Source organism: Cebus imitator, unplaced genomic scaffold, assembly GCF_001604975.1.
Source record: "Cebus imitator isolate Cc_AM_T3 unplaced genomic scaffold, Cebus_imitator-1.0 Scaffold69, whole genome shotgun sequence".
NCBI classification, from domain to species: domain Eukaryota; kingdom Metazoa; phylum Chordata; class Mammalia; order Primates; family Cebidae; genus Cebus; species Cebus imitator.
Window position 1 is genome coordinate 1463300 of NW_016107384.1, and position 16482 is coordinate 1479781.

At 38.6% G+C, this 16482-nt stretch overlaps 1 long non-coding RNA gene across 1 annotated transcript in view; it reads left to right on the forward strand.

The window, feature by feature from the left end:
• The first annotated feature begins 13426 nt into the window (after nt 1-13426).
• Nucleotides 13427-16482, forward strand: part of LOC119471671 — a 70833-nt gene continuing 67777 nt past the window's right edge. Inside the window, exons 1-2 of the long non-coding RNA XR_005200726.1 lie at nt 13427-13514; nt 13667-13774. This is a non-coding gene — a long non-coding RNA (uncharacterized LOC119471671). The remainder of the gene's footprint in view (nt 13515-13666; nt 13775-16482) is intronic.

Here is a 16482-nt window from a genome sequence, read left to right on the forward strand (position 1 = left end):
TATGGCTGCATAGTATTTCATGCATATATGTATCACATTTTTCTTTTTTTACTTTTTTTTTTTGAGATGGAGTCTCACCCTGTCACCCAGGCTGGAGTGCTGTGGCATGATCTCAGCTCACTACTCTCCATCTCTCAGGCTCAAGTGATTCTCCTGCCTCACCCTCCCAAGTAGTTGGGATTATAGGCACGCACAACCTTGCCTGGCTAATTTTTGTATTTTTAGTAGAGATGGGGTTTCATCATGTTTGCCAGGCTGGTCTTGAACTCCTGACCTCAGGTGATCCACCCATCTCGGTCTCCCAAAGTGCTGGGATTTCTGGCATGAGCCAGAGCACCCTGCCTGTACCACATTTTCTTTATCTAGTCTATAGTTGATAGGATTTGCTTTTGTGCAAAAAGTATTCTTCTTTCCCCACAACCTCGCCAGCAACTGTTGTTTCCTGACTTTTTAATAATCACCCTTCTGATTATTAAAAAATTAGCTAGGTGTGGTTGTGCATGCCTGTAATCCCAGCTACTCGGGAGCTGAGGCAGGAGAATTCCTTGAACCTGAGGCAGACATTGCAGTGAGCCGAGATCTTGCCACTGCACTCCAGTCTGCTGACAGAGTGAGACTCTGTCTCAAAAAAAGGAAGGAAAAAGAAAAAAAAAAAAGAAACCTGGAACTGGGCATGAGGAACACACCATTATTTTTTTAATATACTATTTTGATAGAAAAAAGGAAGGAAAAAAAAAAAAAAAAAAAAAACCCTAGAAAAAAACCTAGGCAATACAACTCATGTTTGTAGTTGATAGGCATATCTTTGCTATCATGAATAGTGCTGCAATGAACATACAAGGGCATGTATCTTTGTAATAGAGTGATTTATACTCCTTTGGGTATATACCCAGTAATAGGATGCGGATTAAATAGTATTTCTGGTTATAAATCTTTGAGAAATTGCCACATCATCTTCTGCAATGGTTGAACTAATTTATATTCCTACCTATGGAATATAAATTATTGTAAAATTATTCCAATTTCTCCGCAACATTGTAAAAGCATTCCTATTTCCCCACAACCTCGCCACCATCTGTTATTTTTTGACTTTTTAATAATCACCTTTCTGATTGGCATGAGATGGTATCTCATTGTGGTTTTGGTTTGCATTTCTCTAATGATTAGTGATGTTGAGCTTTTTTTCATGTGTATTGGCTATGTGAACGTCTTCTTTTGAGAAATGTCTGTTTATGTTCTTTGCCCGCTTTTTAATGGGGTTGTTTGTTTTTTTTTGTTTTTTTGTAAATTTGTTTAAGTTCCCTATACATAGATATTAGACCTTTGTCAGATGAACATTCCACGCTTATGGATAAGAAGAATCAATATCATGAAAATAGCCATACTGTCCAAAATTATTCATAGATTCAATGCAATTCCCATTAAACTACCATTGACATTCTTCACGGATTTAGAATAAACTATTTTAAAATTCATATGGTACCAAAAAAGAACTCATATAGCCAAGGCAATCCTAAGCAAAAAGAACAAAGCTGAAGGCATTATACTACCAGACTTCAAGCTATGCTACAAGGCTACAATAACCAAAACAGCATGGTATGGGTACAAAAACAGACACATAGACCAATAGAACAGAATAGAGAACTCAGAAGTGAGACTGCACATCTACAATCATCTGATTTTCAACAAACCTAACAAAAGCAAGCAAAGGGGAAAGGATTTCCTATTTAATAAATGGTGCAGGAGAACTGACTAGCCATATGCAGAAAATTGAAACTGGACCCCTCCATTACACCTCATGCAAAATTAACTCAAGATGGTTTAAAAACTTAAATATAAAATCCAAAACTATAAAAAGCCTAAAAGAAGGCCAGGCGCAGTGGCTCACATCTATAATTCCAGGATTTGGGAGGCCAAGGCAGGCAGATCACCTGAGGTCAGGAGTTTGAGACTAGCCTGGCCAACATGGTGAAGCCCTGTTTCTACTAAAAATACAAAAATTAGCTGGGCATCGTGGTGCATGCCTGTTAATCCCAGCTACTCAGGAGGCTGAAGCAGGAGAATCACTTGAGCCTGAGAGGTGGAGGTTGCGGTGAGCAGAAATCTCGCCACTGCACTCCAGTCTGCTGACAGAGTGTGACCCTGTCTCAAAAAAGGGACAAAAGAAGAAAAATACACTAGAAAAAAATCTAGGCAGTACCACTCAGGGCACAGGCACAGGCAAAGATTTCATGATGAAATCATTAAAAGCAATTGCAACAAAAGCAAAAATTGACAGATGGGATCTAATTAAATTAAAGAGCTTCTGCACAGCAAAAGAAACTGTCGTCAGATTGAACAGGAAACCAACAGAGTGGAAGACATTTTTTGTTTTCTTTGAGATGGTCTTACTCTGTCACCCAGGCTGGAGAGCAGTGGCACAATCTTGGCTCACTGCAACCTCTTCCTCCTAGGTTCAAGGCTCAAGTGATTCTTGTGTCCCAGCCTCCTGAGTAGCTGGGATTACAGACATGTGCCACAACACCTGGCAAATTTTTGTATTTATAGTAGACACGGAGTTTCCATATTGGCCAGGCTGGTGTCAAACCAACCCTCCAACAAGCAATCCAACCACCTTGGCCCTTTGACTTCCAAAGTACTGGGATTATAGGTGTGAGCCACCATGCCAGCTTTATTTATTTTTTAAATAGAGATGAGGTCTTGCTATGTTGCCTAGGCTGGTTTTGAACTCCTGGGCTAAACTGATCTTTCTGCCTCTGCCTCCCAAAGTGCTGGGATTACAGGTGAGAGCCACGGTGCTCAGCTGAATTCAAATTTTTAAGAAATTGCCAACTATTTTCTTTTCTTTTTTTTTTTTTTGTACATCCACCAGCTGGGTGAGAGATCCAGTTTCTTTACTTCTTCACCAGCACTTGGGAGGGTCAAACTTTTTTTTTTTGTACTTTAGGTTCTGGGGTACATGTGCAGATCATGCACGATTGTTGCATAGGTGCACACTTGGCAATGTGGTTTGCTGCCTCCATCCCCCCATCAGCTACATCTGGCAAGAAATTGCCAACCATTTTCTAAAGAGGCTGTGCCACTTTACATTCCCACTGACAATGTATGAGGATTATCATTCTTCATATCTCATCAACGTTTCCTATTGTCTGTCTTTTTGACTATAGCAATTCTAGTAGACATACAGTGGCATGTCATGCAGTTTCTAATTTGCATTTTCCTGATGACAAATGAATATCTTTTCATATGCTTAATGTTAACCATTTGTACACCTTCCTGGGGATGTGATTTTAAATATTTTGCATATTTTAATTGTGAAGTTTTTGTTTTGTTTTGTTTTGTTTTTTTTATTAAGTTGTGCTCTTTATATATACTGGTATAAGTCCTTTATCAAATATTATGATTTGCAAATATTTTCTACTTTTTGGCTTTATAAATTTTTTTAAATGAAGCACAAGTGTCTTTAATTTTGATAAGGTATAAATGCTTTAAATTTTGACTAAATCCAATTTGTTAGTTTTTTTCTTCTATGGATCATGATTTTGGTAACTAAGAATTCTTTGAATAATGCGAAGGTATGAAGATTTCCTTCTACATTTTCTACTGGAAGCTTTCTAGTTTACCTGTTCCATTTAGGTTTGTGATTAGTTTTGAGTTAGTTTTTGCATATTAGATGAGATGCCTTAATTCATTTGGGCTGGTATAACAAAACACTATTAATTGGCCTGCTTGTCAACAACAGAAATATATTTGTGACAGTTCTGGAAGCTATGAAATCAAAGATCAAAGTGCCAGAGATTTTATATCTGGTGAGGGCCTGCTTTCTGATTCAGATATGGTGGCCTTTTCACTGTAACCTTACATGGTGGGAGGGCCAAGGGAGTCTCTGAGGCCTCTTTCAGAAGGGCACTGCAGTAGTCCCTCCTTATCTACAGAGAATATCATCCAATACCCCTAGTGGATGCCTAAAGCCATAGATAGTACCTATATATACTATATATTTTCCTAAACATATATACCAAAAATAAAGTTCCATGTATAAATTAGGCACAAGAAGAGACTAACATCAATAGCCAATAATAAAATAACAATATGCTATAATAAAAATAATGTGAATATGATTACTGTCTTAAAAAATGTCTGTTTGTATTGTACTGCAGGTAACTGAAATCATGGAAAGCTAAACCATGGATAATAGGGAACTACCGTAATTCCATTATTGAGGGCTCCCCCTTTACAATCTAATCACCCCCTAAAGATTTCACATCCAAATCCTTCATGTTAGAAATTAGGGTTCAATATATGAAATACAGAGAGATACAAATATTCATTTTATAACACAAGAAGGTAACAGTTTTAAGGTGGCTTTTTTTCCCAAATGTTGTTTTCTGCATCTATGAGATAATAATGTGATTTTGTCATTTATTCTACTGATATTGTATATCACATTAGTTGAATCGTCTATTTTGACTAAATGGGATTCATCCTAGGAATGCAAGTTGAGTTTAATATTGAAAATCAATTATATGTTTCTAGGTTCAGTTTGCTCATATTTTGTTAAAGACTTTTTGTATCTGCCTTCAAGAGAAATACTTGTGTACAGTTTTTTTGTGGTTATTTTTGTTCTTTTGTTCAGCTTTTTATTTGCTTTCTGGGGGATAAAAGTTGTGGACCTTCTTATGTAGTGGAGATTGGAAGCCTGGAAGTTGTGTCTTATCTGTAATTACTTGTAGGAAATTCATGATATTTACACCATTTAAGTCAAGAATGAGAGTATAAGCAAACATTTTGAAGCAAAAACTTTTCCTAAGCTAAAAGGAGAGACCTCAATGAAGCAGGAATAGACTTTTTATTAACACTATACAGAAACAAACTAAAGGCAGAATTATTTCTTTCTTTTTACAAGAGAACTTTTATGAGGACAGAGACCTCGAGCTGAATCAGGCAGACACCTAATGGTATGAGTGGCAGTATCAAATCCATTCCACACTCTGCTGCAGCTGACAACAGGCAGAATCAACGGCTGAAAGGCAAGAGTTCGGTTATATATATTTTTCATTTCCTTTCTCTTGCTCCTTGTTTACTTTCTTGTCAAAGCAAATCTAGCTCACCCCTGGGGCATGTCATTTTATCAGAAAAGAAATTATGGGTTTTCCCCTTTCAGAGTTTTCAAAGCTACATCAGTGTGTCTGTAACTTTAGGTAATTTCTGTTGAGTTTCCTGCTCCTGAAGTAACTTATGAACCAGACAGTAGTACTTTTAGTGACATTTCTTCTCATAGCCCAGTTATTTTCTTCTCTGAGAAGTACATCCAAATATTGTCCCTAGAAAACCAATACAAGCTGGTGTTTCCCATGTTTTGGATAAGTGTTTTGTGGTAGGCAGAACAATGCCTCCCACCCCCAGCCCTCTCCCAGCCCCCAGAGACGTCCCTGTCCTAATCTCTGGAAACAGAATATGTTAGGTTACATGGGAAGGGGAATTAAAGTTGCTGATCAGTTGACTTTACAATAGGAGCATTATCCTGGATTACTTGGATGAGCTCAGTGTAATCACAAGCGTGCTTAAAAGTAGAAAAGGAAGGCAAAACAGGAGGTCAGAGTAGTGCCATGTGAACAGAACTCAGCTGTCCATTGCTGGTGGCAAAGGAAGAGAGCCGAGAGCCACAGAATGTAGGGATCTATGTAGCAATAGAATGTAGCTGGGAAAGGCAAGATCCTGCTCTAGAGCCTCCAAAAAGGAATGTGTCCTGCTGATACCTTGATTTTGGCCCGGTAGGTGTGTTGGACTTAGAGTCTTCAGAATTGTAAGATGATATATTTGTATTGTTAAGCCACTGAGTTTGAGGTAATTTGTTATGGCAGCAATAGGAAATGAATACATACCCATTCCTGTTGCTTTGCATTATACACCTTAAAAAAACAAAAAACCCCAAAAAACGGAGGCAGCCCTTACACTGCTCCTGGTAGTTCTATTCACATTGAATGCCCTCTTGTGCCCCCTATGCATGTCCCTCTAAGTCCCTACTGAATATTCTTTTTCCTTACTTCTGAGGTGTCTCCACTGTGAAAGGATCTTCCATTAGAGCTACACTGCCGGCCTTTCTCATCTCCTTTACACACTGCTTTTCTCGGGTGAAGGGATGGTCTTTCTGCTTGGTGTGTTTAGAGAAAGGAACTGAGCCATCCCGGAACAGCATCTTCTTTTTGGAATCCAGGTGCCTGCAGGAAGCACACACCCTGCTCTGTCCTTTGTGACTAGGTAGATCAACCCGTTTCTGGACTGTAGTACCAGAGAGTACCCAAGCCACACCTTCAAATCAGCTTTTAGGGTGACAAAGTTGACAGCTTTTCCAACTGCTGGATTCCTATACTAGATTCCTCTCAATTAGTCCCAGACTCAGGGGTGATGTTTACTGATCTCTCAAACTCTAACACAGTGAAGTTCCAAAGGGATATTTCAAAGTACCTCCTCTTCAATATATAAAGAAAGAAATCATCAGCTTTCTTTCTAGTCCTGCTATTTTCAATGATTTCTCATCTCATGGAAAGCCTAGCCAGCTTCCTAGCCCTGAAATCTGGGCCTCTGTCTCCCCCCTTTCCCTTTCTTCACGTCTAGTTAATACCCAGGTTCTTGTTAATATTTTTCAAGTTCAGCTACTTTCTTCGATCTCACTACCATCGCCTTAGTGGACACCCTTATAACTCAACTCCTGGATTACTGCAATAGTTTTTGTTTCTGTTTTTAATTCTTCCTGTTTCTCAAAGTATAAATCACAGATTTTCTCCATCCAAATTCCCTATTTGAACCCAGACAGACCCAGTGAAAAAGAATTGTAGGTAATTATTATGCATACTAAAGGCTGTGAAACCCTGCTAGCCTCCTTCCAGAAAATATAAGGTGAAATCTTCACATTTCACCACAGTGATCTTTCTATAGTACAAAGTGGGTGATGGCACCCTCTCGCTTAAAACTACTTTATGGGTTTTCCATAACCCATAAAGACACAGTCCAAAATCGACAGCATGACGTACAAAGCCCTCTCATGCAGATCTGACTTCCGTTCACCATTGCACAGCTTTCGTTCTTGACATAATTTTGTTTTTCTTATATGCCCCACTCAAAACGTGTCATCCGTATGCTGTTACTTAGCCATGTTATTTCTGCTCCCTGTTCTTTTGTTCAGCCTGCTCCTTCCACTCAGAGCAACTCCTCTAACCCTCACTTCTTTGTAACTAACATCCTCTGGAAAAATCTCCCCTAATCTCCTCCTTTCCCAGGATGGGTTGGGTTCTCCCCCTAAATGCCCCTTTTGTCTGTCTCAATCTTAGCACACCTCAGATTTTGTTCTGTAATTTTCCACTTGATTGTCTGTTTTCCTTATCAGATAGTAGAGTTCTTTAGGCAAAGGAGTATACCTTAGTTTTTCTTTGTACTTCTAGTACTTAGCACAATAACTGGTACATTACAAATGCTTAATAAATTTTATTCAATATATCATGTGTTTCAAAAAGCTATCAAAAGCCTAACTTTAAAGAAAGCCAGTCTACTTGGTATATAATGGATGATCAGAGATCAGCATTTTTTTTTAAAATGATGTTTTCAGAGAATGAAAGATTATTAGATAGACCCTGGATTCAGCCTCAAACCATTTCTTCAGTTTGTAGTCTAGGAAGACGTTATGCTACATGCCTTGCATGCATTTTCTCTGATAATCAAGACATTCCCATGTGAGGAAGGTACTAATGATGTCCCTGTTTTATGGAAAAGACAATTAAGACTTAGGCTTAGTGACCTGACTGAGCCACATAGCCATTTTCAATGGAAAAGGGTTCAGGTCATCTTTAAATCTAGCATGAATGGAAAAAAAAAATTATAGCATTGAGAACATATTTAAAAGTGTTCAGTGAGCATTGCTATGTGCTAGCAATGTTCTAGGAATTATGAGTATATCAAGGAAAAAAGAGACAAAATTTCCTGCTGTGATGGAGCATATATATTCTAGGTAGTTATATCATTTTCACTAACAATACTACTTTAATCAACACTTACTTGGGACAGTGAAGATAAGACAAAAATTTCAAGTCATGCAGCCATGGGAGTACTTTATCCTTCAATTTTTTCTAAGTGATATCTGGGAAATGGGAACAGATTTTCATGTACCCATAGCTTTGCAGACAACATAAAGATGGTAATCTAAACCTGGACCTGGGGTAACTTTTTGGCCATGACATTTAGCTCTTTATTAAAGACACTAAGTAATGCCCATGTGTGCAATTTCATGCTTAGGGAAGTATAAAAGAAAAAAGGACAGTTGGAAAGAGAGAAATGTGGTAGGAAAATAGAAAATGCAGTGAGGAAGAGAGGGAGTGAGGATATTGTCATTTATAAAGTACCATATAAGGATACTCTGTTCATCCTAGAAGCAGGAACCTGACCATACTGATCACTAGTGTGTATCTTGGGATCGAGCAGAGTTCCTGTTACCTAGTTGGTGTTCACTAAGTGTATTAGAAAGATAAATTATTGAAAGAAGTCTATCCATTAATTAAAAAAAAAAAAGACTTCTGTTATGTGCTCTGATATTCTGGCCATAGGGCAAGGCCTTGGTCCCTGCCATCAAGGGATGCAGAGAATGTTTGGGGAGTGAAACATAACCAAATTATTGAAGGCAAAGCATGATGAATGCTATGATAGAGAGATAAACGTAGTGCTATGGAAATACCAGAAATAGCTACTTGCTCTATCTCAGGACTTAGAAGAGACTTTGTAGAAAATGTGGCATTTTGAGCAGAGAAGAATATTCAAGGCATGGTCTGAAGAGAACCAGGCCTGTCCTGGGAATAATAAGAATGTCACAGTAGCTAGAGATGGAAAACATGGATAAAAGGCGGTGGGAACACATGTGGGGCTAGAAGGCCGGGCTAGATGTTTGCATGAGTGTCTGGGGCACCTGAGAGGCAGTAGGGATCCACATTACTCCACTCTCTACTCTGCTGCCAGAGCTGTCTTTTTACAAATGCAGGTTTTATGATGCTAGTCTTCTTGAAAGCCACAAAGCACTCTTACTCATCACAAAATATAATGAATTATAAGCTATGATAGGGTTTAGGATATACTATCCCCAAATATGGCACCTTGACATTTGAGAAAACAGAAGTAGAAAAGTCTCTGTGACATTCTCTGAACATTCTCCCCTGAAACATCCCGTGAAAGAATTTTCTGACCTTCATCTAAAGTAGGTTGTAAGACTCTCCTGGAAAGAAATGAATGAAGATACAGAAACACATCAAAGAATCTGAACAAACTGGTCTTGCTAAATTCCCCCATTTATTACCATTAGGTCATACTTACTTGTCTTCCAATGATACTTCTACATGACTGACCATAAAAACACACAGATTTCCCTGTGTCTTTGGGTTTTCATTTCTGAAATTTCCTGTGTTACATAAAACTTAACACCAGACAAATTCATATATTTTAAATCTGTCTTTTGATATAGGGACCTTGGCCATGAACCCACCTCCAAATGAGGAAAATAATACTTTCTCCCCAACACTGATGAGGTCTCCAGATAGACACCAACATGGAAGTGCTATTGGAAAGCACTAGTCCACATGGGCTATTATGGTGATCAGCCTCTAACATGGCCGTAATTCCATCTCCTGGTATCCGTGCCCTGATGCAATTCCCTCTCACACTGTATGAGAATAAATCTGTATGACCAATGGAGTACAGAAGTGAGGATATGGTACGTCATTTCCAAGGTTAAGTCATAAAATATTTTGTGGCTTCTGCCTTGCTTTCTCTACTGAATTATTTGCTCTGGAGGAAGCCAGTCACCATGCTGTAAGGACACTCAAGCAGCCTATGGATTGCCCTAAGTTACAAGAAAGTGAGGCCTCTTACCAACAGCCATGTGAAGAAGCCATCTTGGAAGTGGATTTTCCATACCCAGTCAGGCATGCAGCTGACGGCAACCTTAGCTTGGATCATATAAAATCAGAGTTAAAAAGGACTAGAGGCTGGACATGGTGGCTCATACCTGTTATCCCAGCACTTTGGGAGGCCAAGAGTTCAAGACCAGCCTGGGCAACACAGGGAGACCTCGTATCTAAAAAAAAAACAACTAGAGATTAAGTAGGGCAGACACTGATAATTGGGTCCAACATTTCCCATAAAACTTAAGAGATTCGTGAAATCCCACTTTACTTCTGTTGATCAGAATTGACAACTTTATTATTCCTGATACCAAGAGATGTGGTGCTCAGTTCAAGCTTGCATGTCTAGTTAGTGAAAACATACTCCATTTTCTGACTGTCAGTCCAGGGCTCTTGCCACTGTTGTGCTACCATCCATTCAAATGACTTACTTTAACCTCTTTAATTTATATGAGATGCCCATCCACTTGCTGAAGATCGGTCTTTCAGCTTGTTAGGAATTATTCATTTAGAAAGAAGATCGTATACTGCTTAAGAGAATGGGAGACAGTTGGAATGCTAATTGTAGCAGGCCAAATAACAGCTCCCAAAGATGCCCAGTTCCTAATTCTGGGAACCTATGAACGCTGCCTTATGTGGTAAAAGGGATTTTGTGGATGTAATTAAGAATCTTGAGATGGGGAGATTATCTCAGATTGTCTAGGTAAGTCCTAAATGTAATCACAAATATCCTTATAAGAGGGAGGCAGAGGAATATTTGATAAAGGAGAAAAGGGGATGTGACTAAAGAACAGGCAGAGGAAAGAGGATGTGATCCCAGGCCATGAGCCGAGGAATGAGGACTGCATCCCTCTTGGCACAGGTAAGGAAACAGATTTTCCTCCAGAGCCACCAGAAGGAGCTCTGCTTGTTCTTTGATTTTAGCCCACTGTACCTGATTTTGGCCATCTGACCTCCAGAATTGTGAGAAAAAAAAAAGCTGTGTTATATATTTATTTTGAGATGGGGGTCTCACTTTCTTGCTTAGGCTAGAGTGCAGTGGTGCAGTCATAGCTAATTGCAGCCTTGACCTCCTGGCCTAAGCAGCCCTCTTGCCTCAGCTTCCCAAGTAGCTGGTACTATAGGTGTGCCACCATGTGAGACTAATTCTTTTTTTATTTTTGTAGAGATGAGGTCTTCCTGTGTTGCCCAGGGTGGTCTTGAGGCAAAAGAGCTCAAGCAAAAATGTGTGTCATTTTAAGTCACTGGTTTGTCATGTTTTTATAGCTGCCATAGAAAACTAATTACATTAATCTTAGCTCCAACAGATCCTAGTTCTGTTAGTTTGTGCACAATAATATTTCTAAGGCTGCATTTTCTCATCTGTAAAGTGGGAATAATAAAATGTCTATTTCATGGGGTTGTGGGAAGATTGAATAAGATCATTCATGCAAAATGTTCAGCTTAGGACTTGGCATATGGAAAGGTCCTCATTGGCTATGGATTTGGTCTAGACAAGAAGATTGCAACAGATTTTTCTTCTATTTGAAAACTCTGGTAGAGCACTAACTAGCTCTTGGAATTTAGAAAGGGCTGCATATTTATTAACTATTCTAGTTTTCTCACAGGAACACTGACATCTATTTGTTTTTTCCTTTTTAACTGACCTTTCTCAAGGATGTTGACTGCAAGATGAGGGAAAGGCAAATAGGTGGAATAACTGGAGAATAACCCAGAATGAGACAAGGAAGGGGGATTTTGAAAGGATTTCTTTGCCTATTATCTACTTTCTGAGATAGCCACACAAAACAGGTGAAAAGTTATGCTATTTATAAAGATCTCCTGAGAGGGATTGTCTACAGCTTTTCTGGTAATTTCCCTTGGTACCTCTGAAACCTGTTCATTTTCAAAGAAAACTGCACTGATGGCTACACATTCTTTTTTTTTTTTTTTTAATAAAAAATTGGAACGGCTTTGTTTTCGGAAGCTGTTTGCTACCCAATGTTGCCGAAAAGGTTGTATTACGATGAGGCTCTGTGTTAGCTGGTCATATCTCTAATGCAGCATAGCTATGTAAACTTTTTCTTTTTCTTATCTTGGGTTTCAGAATTCTCCATTTTTCAGAGGCATATACTAATAATATTTACTGGTATTGTTTATCACTACCACTCAGTTTTCTGTGCTTGTATTTTCTATTTCCTGCTGATTTAGCCTCTGTACTCTGTTGTTTATAGGAACTTACCATATTTGCATAGTTTAAGTGCTCTGTTGTTTCTATCACAAGCCCTAGTGGGTAGGAACAACGTCTATGTAATTTATTCGTGTAGTGCTTGGTGGAACATCTCATGTTTCATGATTGCTTTATGATGATAGAGATGATACTACAAAGTAAAGCCAAAGGAAGCTTTTAACAATAGGGCCTGATCGTGTTTGGTCTTCATTGGATGTCTCTCCCCTTACAGAGGAAAGAACTGAGGAATAACGGCTGTATCATCATGACAAACAAGTGTCAAAGTCAAGTCCAGTCGAAGGCCCAGACAACCCTGGTCCTGTAGTCAGAGATGACTTGTGAAAACAACTGAATATGGCTCATTGACTTGAGTTCTTTTGCCCGAACTGAAAAGGTTTGGTACCTGACACAGGAACAAAGTCTGTCTTAAATCAACTTTCTGGGATATCATTTTCTCTAGTGCAGAGATTTGATGTCCTAATTGGTAGTGGAGGCAGAAATTTCCTAAAGTGATCTTCCTTGGCCAACAGTGATTGACATCTGAGGTACAGCTTACCTCTACTTTCGGGGCTCACTGCCTCACTGGGGCCATATCATAGAGGCAAGTTTAACAGTAATCTTAGTAGGTCTTTTTGAACATTTTAAAGCCACTTCTCCGAAGCATAAGCCAGGCAAAAAATTGATTTCCCTCATCCATGTGCCCCAAACGCCCAACATAGGAGAGACATTTTTTAAATAGGCATCTCCAGAAGGCAATTTTTGACCTTTTTCCAGATAAGAGGTTCAAGCCATCCTTTTGCTATTGTGCGACATCAAAATTTACTATATGACCTGAAATCCTCCCAGGTGACTGAATTCATTCACAGGTCCTAGGAGAGAAGATGAAACTTTCATTTATCCCCACTCTACCCACCGATCAGTACTGTGCATAACCACTTCGCCAAACTTTTGTCAATATTGTTGCATTTTATCTGTTTACACGAGATCCACAATGCTTTCTCATTCCCACAGTAAACATTGAATCCTGTTTATAACTGAAGGGCAGAATCAGCGGGGAGCATCCGCAAAGCGCTCCAGGCTCCTTTTTTCCCTTCCTCAGAGACACCAGGAATGTGCCTTTGCACTGTTTTGCCAGCATCCTTAAATCATGATTAATTTAAAGCCCTTTCTCTCTTTGGTGAAGCCTGACACAAGCAACTGCTTTTCTGTCACATTGATTTTTCTGTCCTTGCAGATTCAGAGCCAGGGTTGAGTCCTCCTCACAGGGTGAGTTCTCTGACAAGGAAGTTTTGCAACCTAATTTACAGCTGGAGCCAAGCTTGTCAGTGAGTGCCAGAGGGAAACTGTCGCAATTGGCTGGCTAAGTATGCGTTTAATAGTGTTTATCCAAGCGAGTTTGTGATTTCTTCACTCTCTCCAACAAATATGTTATTTGTAATAGCTATCTTCTCTCATCTAGGTGTTTGAAGAATGTCTCTAACGTGTGTGGGCTGGAATGCATTTTGTTTTTCTGTAGGTATGTTCATTTAACAAGGGTCTCTGAAGAGCTATCAAAAACTGCTTGCCATCTTTCCAAATCATCTCTGTCTGCAGTGACCATGTCTTAATCCTGAAGGAAAACAAGGTAATCTTTTCAAATAAACATTTTCAAGGATGTTTAGAGGGAACCCAATTGCTAGCATGTAGAACCCCCTTCCAGTGCTTAAAAATAGGTATATTGAGAGAGTACAATGCCAGTGAGTTGGAGTGTTTGTAAGCATTTGATATTTCCAGATGATTAACAATAATAAGCTAAATTGCAAGCAATGATCTGAATTTGTGTGTGTATGAATATGAGTGTGTATGTGTCAAAGATCTACTGAGTATCTTGTTTCTCAATATTGTTGGTGGAAAATGAGGCACAGAGGGGTTACACGCTCTCACTAGGTAAGTGAGCTAGTAAGGGACTTTGGCAATATTTGACCCTAAGCCCATTAAGTTTCACTGGGCTAACCTGACTCTAGGGAGAGTAAATATGAGATGAAGAAACATTTGATCGTTAAATAAAAAGGAAGGACTGAAACAAATGCAACTGGTTGTATGAATGTATTAATGCAATACTCCTAGTCTCAAGGAAGTTGACATGAAATAGGAAGAGAATATGTAGAGTATGGATTGAATAAACAAAAAATTATGTGGATGATGTAATTACCGTAATTAAATCAAAACAGATTGTGTATGCCGGAACTTATCATATTACTCACAACATAATTTTACATAAATTTTTTTAAAACGTGGCTCTTTCCCTTTCTGGTCTGTGGGTTTCTAAAGGGCAAACCTCTTTTTTCATCTGGGCCTGAAGCCCCAGGACTTACTGCTGGTCCTGGCACAAATGATGAGAGAAATGATTGAATGTGTGAATTTGGTACTGAGTTTGACATTATTGTCTCTCATTGTTTGTGGGCCTGGGATATTTTCTACTTAATTCACTTATCATTTGTTGTTTAAGGTGTCTGGATACTCAAAATACTGTTTTAATGTACCTCGCCTATACATCACATAAATACATTATTAACTTTAAAAAAAAAATTTTATCATAGTGCCATCCAACAGGAATATGATGTGAGCCATGTGTAATTAAAAATTTACTAATAGCCATATTAAAAAAGGAAAAAGAAACGTGAAACTAATTTTTAATGATGTTTTATTTAGCTATATTCAAAGCATTATCATTTCAACATGCAAATATAAATTTATTAATATGATATATTACATTTTTTTCCTAGTAAGTTTTTAAAATCCATTAGGGTATTTAATATTTAATGCACATCTTAATTCAGACTTACATTCAGACTAAATTGTAGACTACTGCATTTCAGTGCTCAATGAGCACATGTGGCCATCATGTTAGCACATTTCAATAGTTTGCAGGTCAATGTACGGGACATTCCCCCCCAATTAGCATTTGTTCCCTGTTACTATGCCCACTGAGCGTTCTGGTGTGGAAAAATCTCCATGACTGATAGTGCACACATAAACTGGGGTGACTAACGTCCTAGAGTCCCTGAAATTGAGAAGTTTTCTGGGACAAAGGACTTAACAATGTTAAAACCAGGACAGTTCTGAGAAAAGCAGAATGGTTGGTATCCCTAAAGTAACCTGTCACAGTGATTGGTTCAGGCCGAAAGCATATAAAACTGGCTGCGGATTATGGGATTTTTTTGGGAGTCACTTGGAGAAAGAACCTTACTTTCTGCTATGGTTATTATCAGCTAATCTTTATATCATGTGGGAGAACCTGGTTGAAAGTATTACTTACTTTGGAAGAAATCCCAGTGAAAGAGAAACTGAGTTTTAGTGACTTATTTTTTAGTTCTTGGACCCAGTTGTGTCTGAACCTATCCTGTTCTTGGACTTTTCAGCGAGTTAATACATTCTTTACACCTGTTTCCATATTGTTTGTTTAAACAGTTAAGGTTCATTTCCAACATGTGAAATGGGGATAGTTCTAATGAATAGGTTTAGGAAAAAAAAGAGTACAAGAAATCTAGTTGGAATTTTCAGGCTCATAGGAAACACAATCAGGTTGTCTATTTTATTTTAACACACCCTCCTCGAGCTACTGTTGAGTGTGTGTGTGTGTGTGTGTGTGTGTGTGTGTGTGTCCTTTCTTTTGCTACATAGGAACAGCAAGTATTTTTGTGGAGCAGGGAATTGACAGTGAAGTAGCTGCATACTGGCAATAACCTATGAATCTGGGCTGTTTGGAAAGTAGGAAGAAATGAAGATCTGCTGTCTTTCCTTTATTGTCCCTTCCTCTGTTGCTCTCAGACCATTGTGCTTTGCTTGTACTGTGGGTGTTTTGCTCCACCATAATGGCTCTCATGATGAGCTATAAACTTCATTCTAGGTCCTGGTACAATCTACAGTTTATGAGATTCTTACCTATGAGGTAGGGACCCCTGGAAATTTGCAAAGTTTCAAAGTCAAGCACTTTGATTATTCTTTCTTAATTATTGGATACTAAAAGTGCAATATGGAAGGCTTATAACAATTTTTGATAGTTTCAGAAAAAGAGTGAATAATCATTCAATAGATAGATGCTATTGAGCCACTAATCATGACTTGACATGCCTTATGTGAAGCACTTAGCAAGTGTTAAAACATATTTAAACATCACAACAATCTTATTGCTGGCATTATTATCCTTATTGCTTTGAAATTAAAACAAAATTGGACTGGGAATGATGGCTCATGTCTGTAACCCCAGCACTTTGGGAGGCTGAAGCAGGAGGTTTGCTTAAACCTAGGAGTTCAAGATTAGTCTGGAAAACATGGCAAGGCCTCATATCT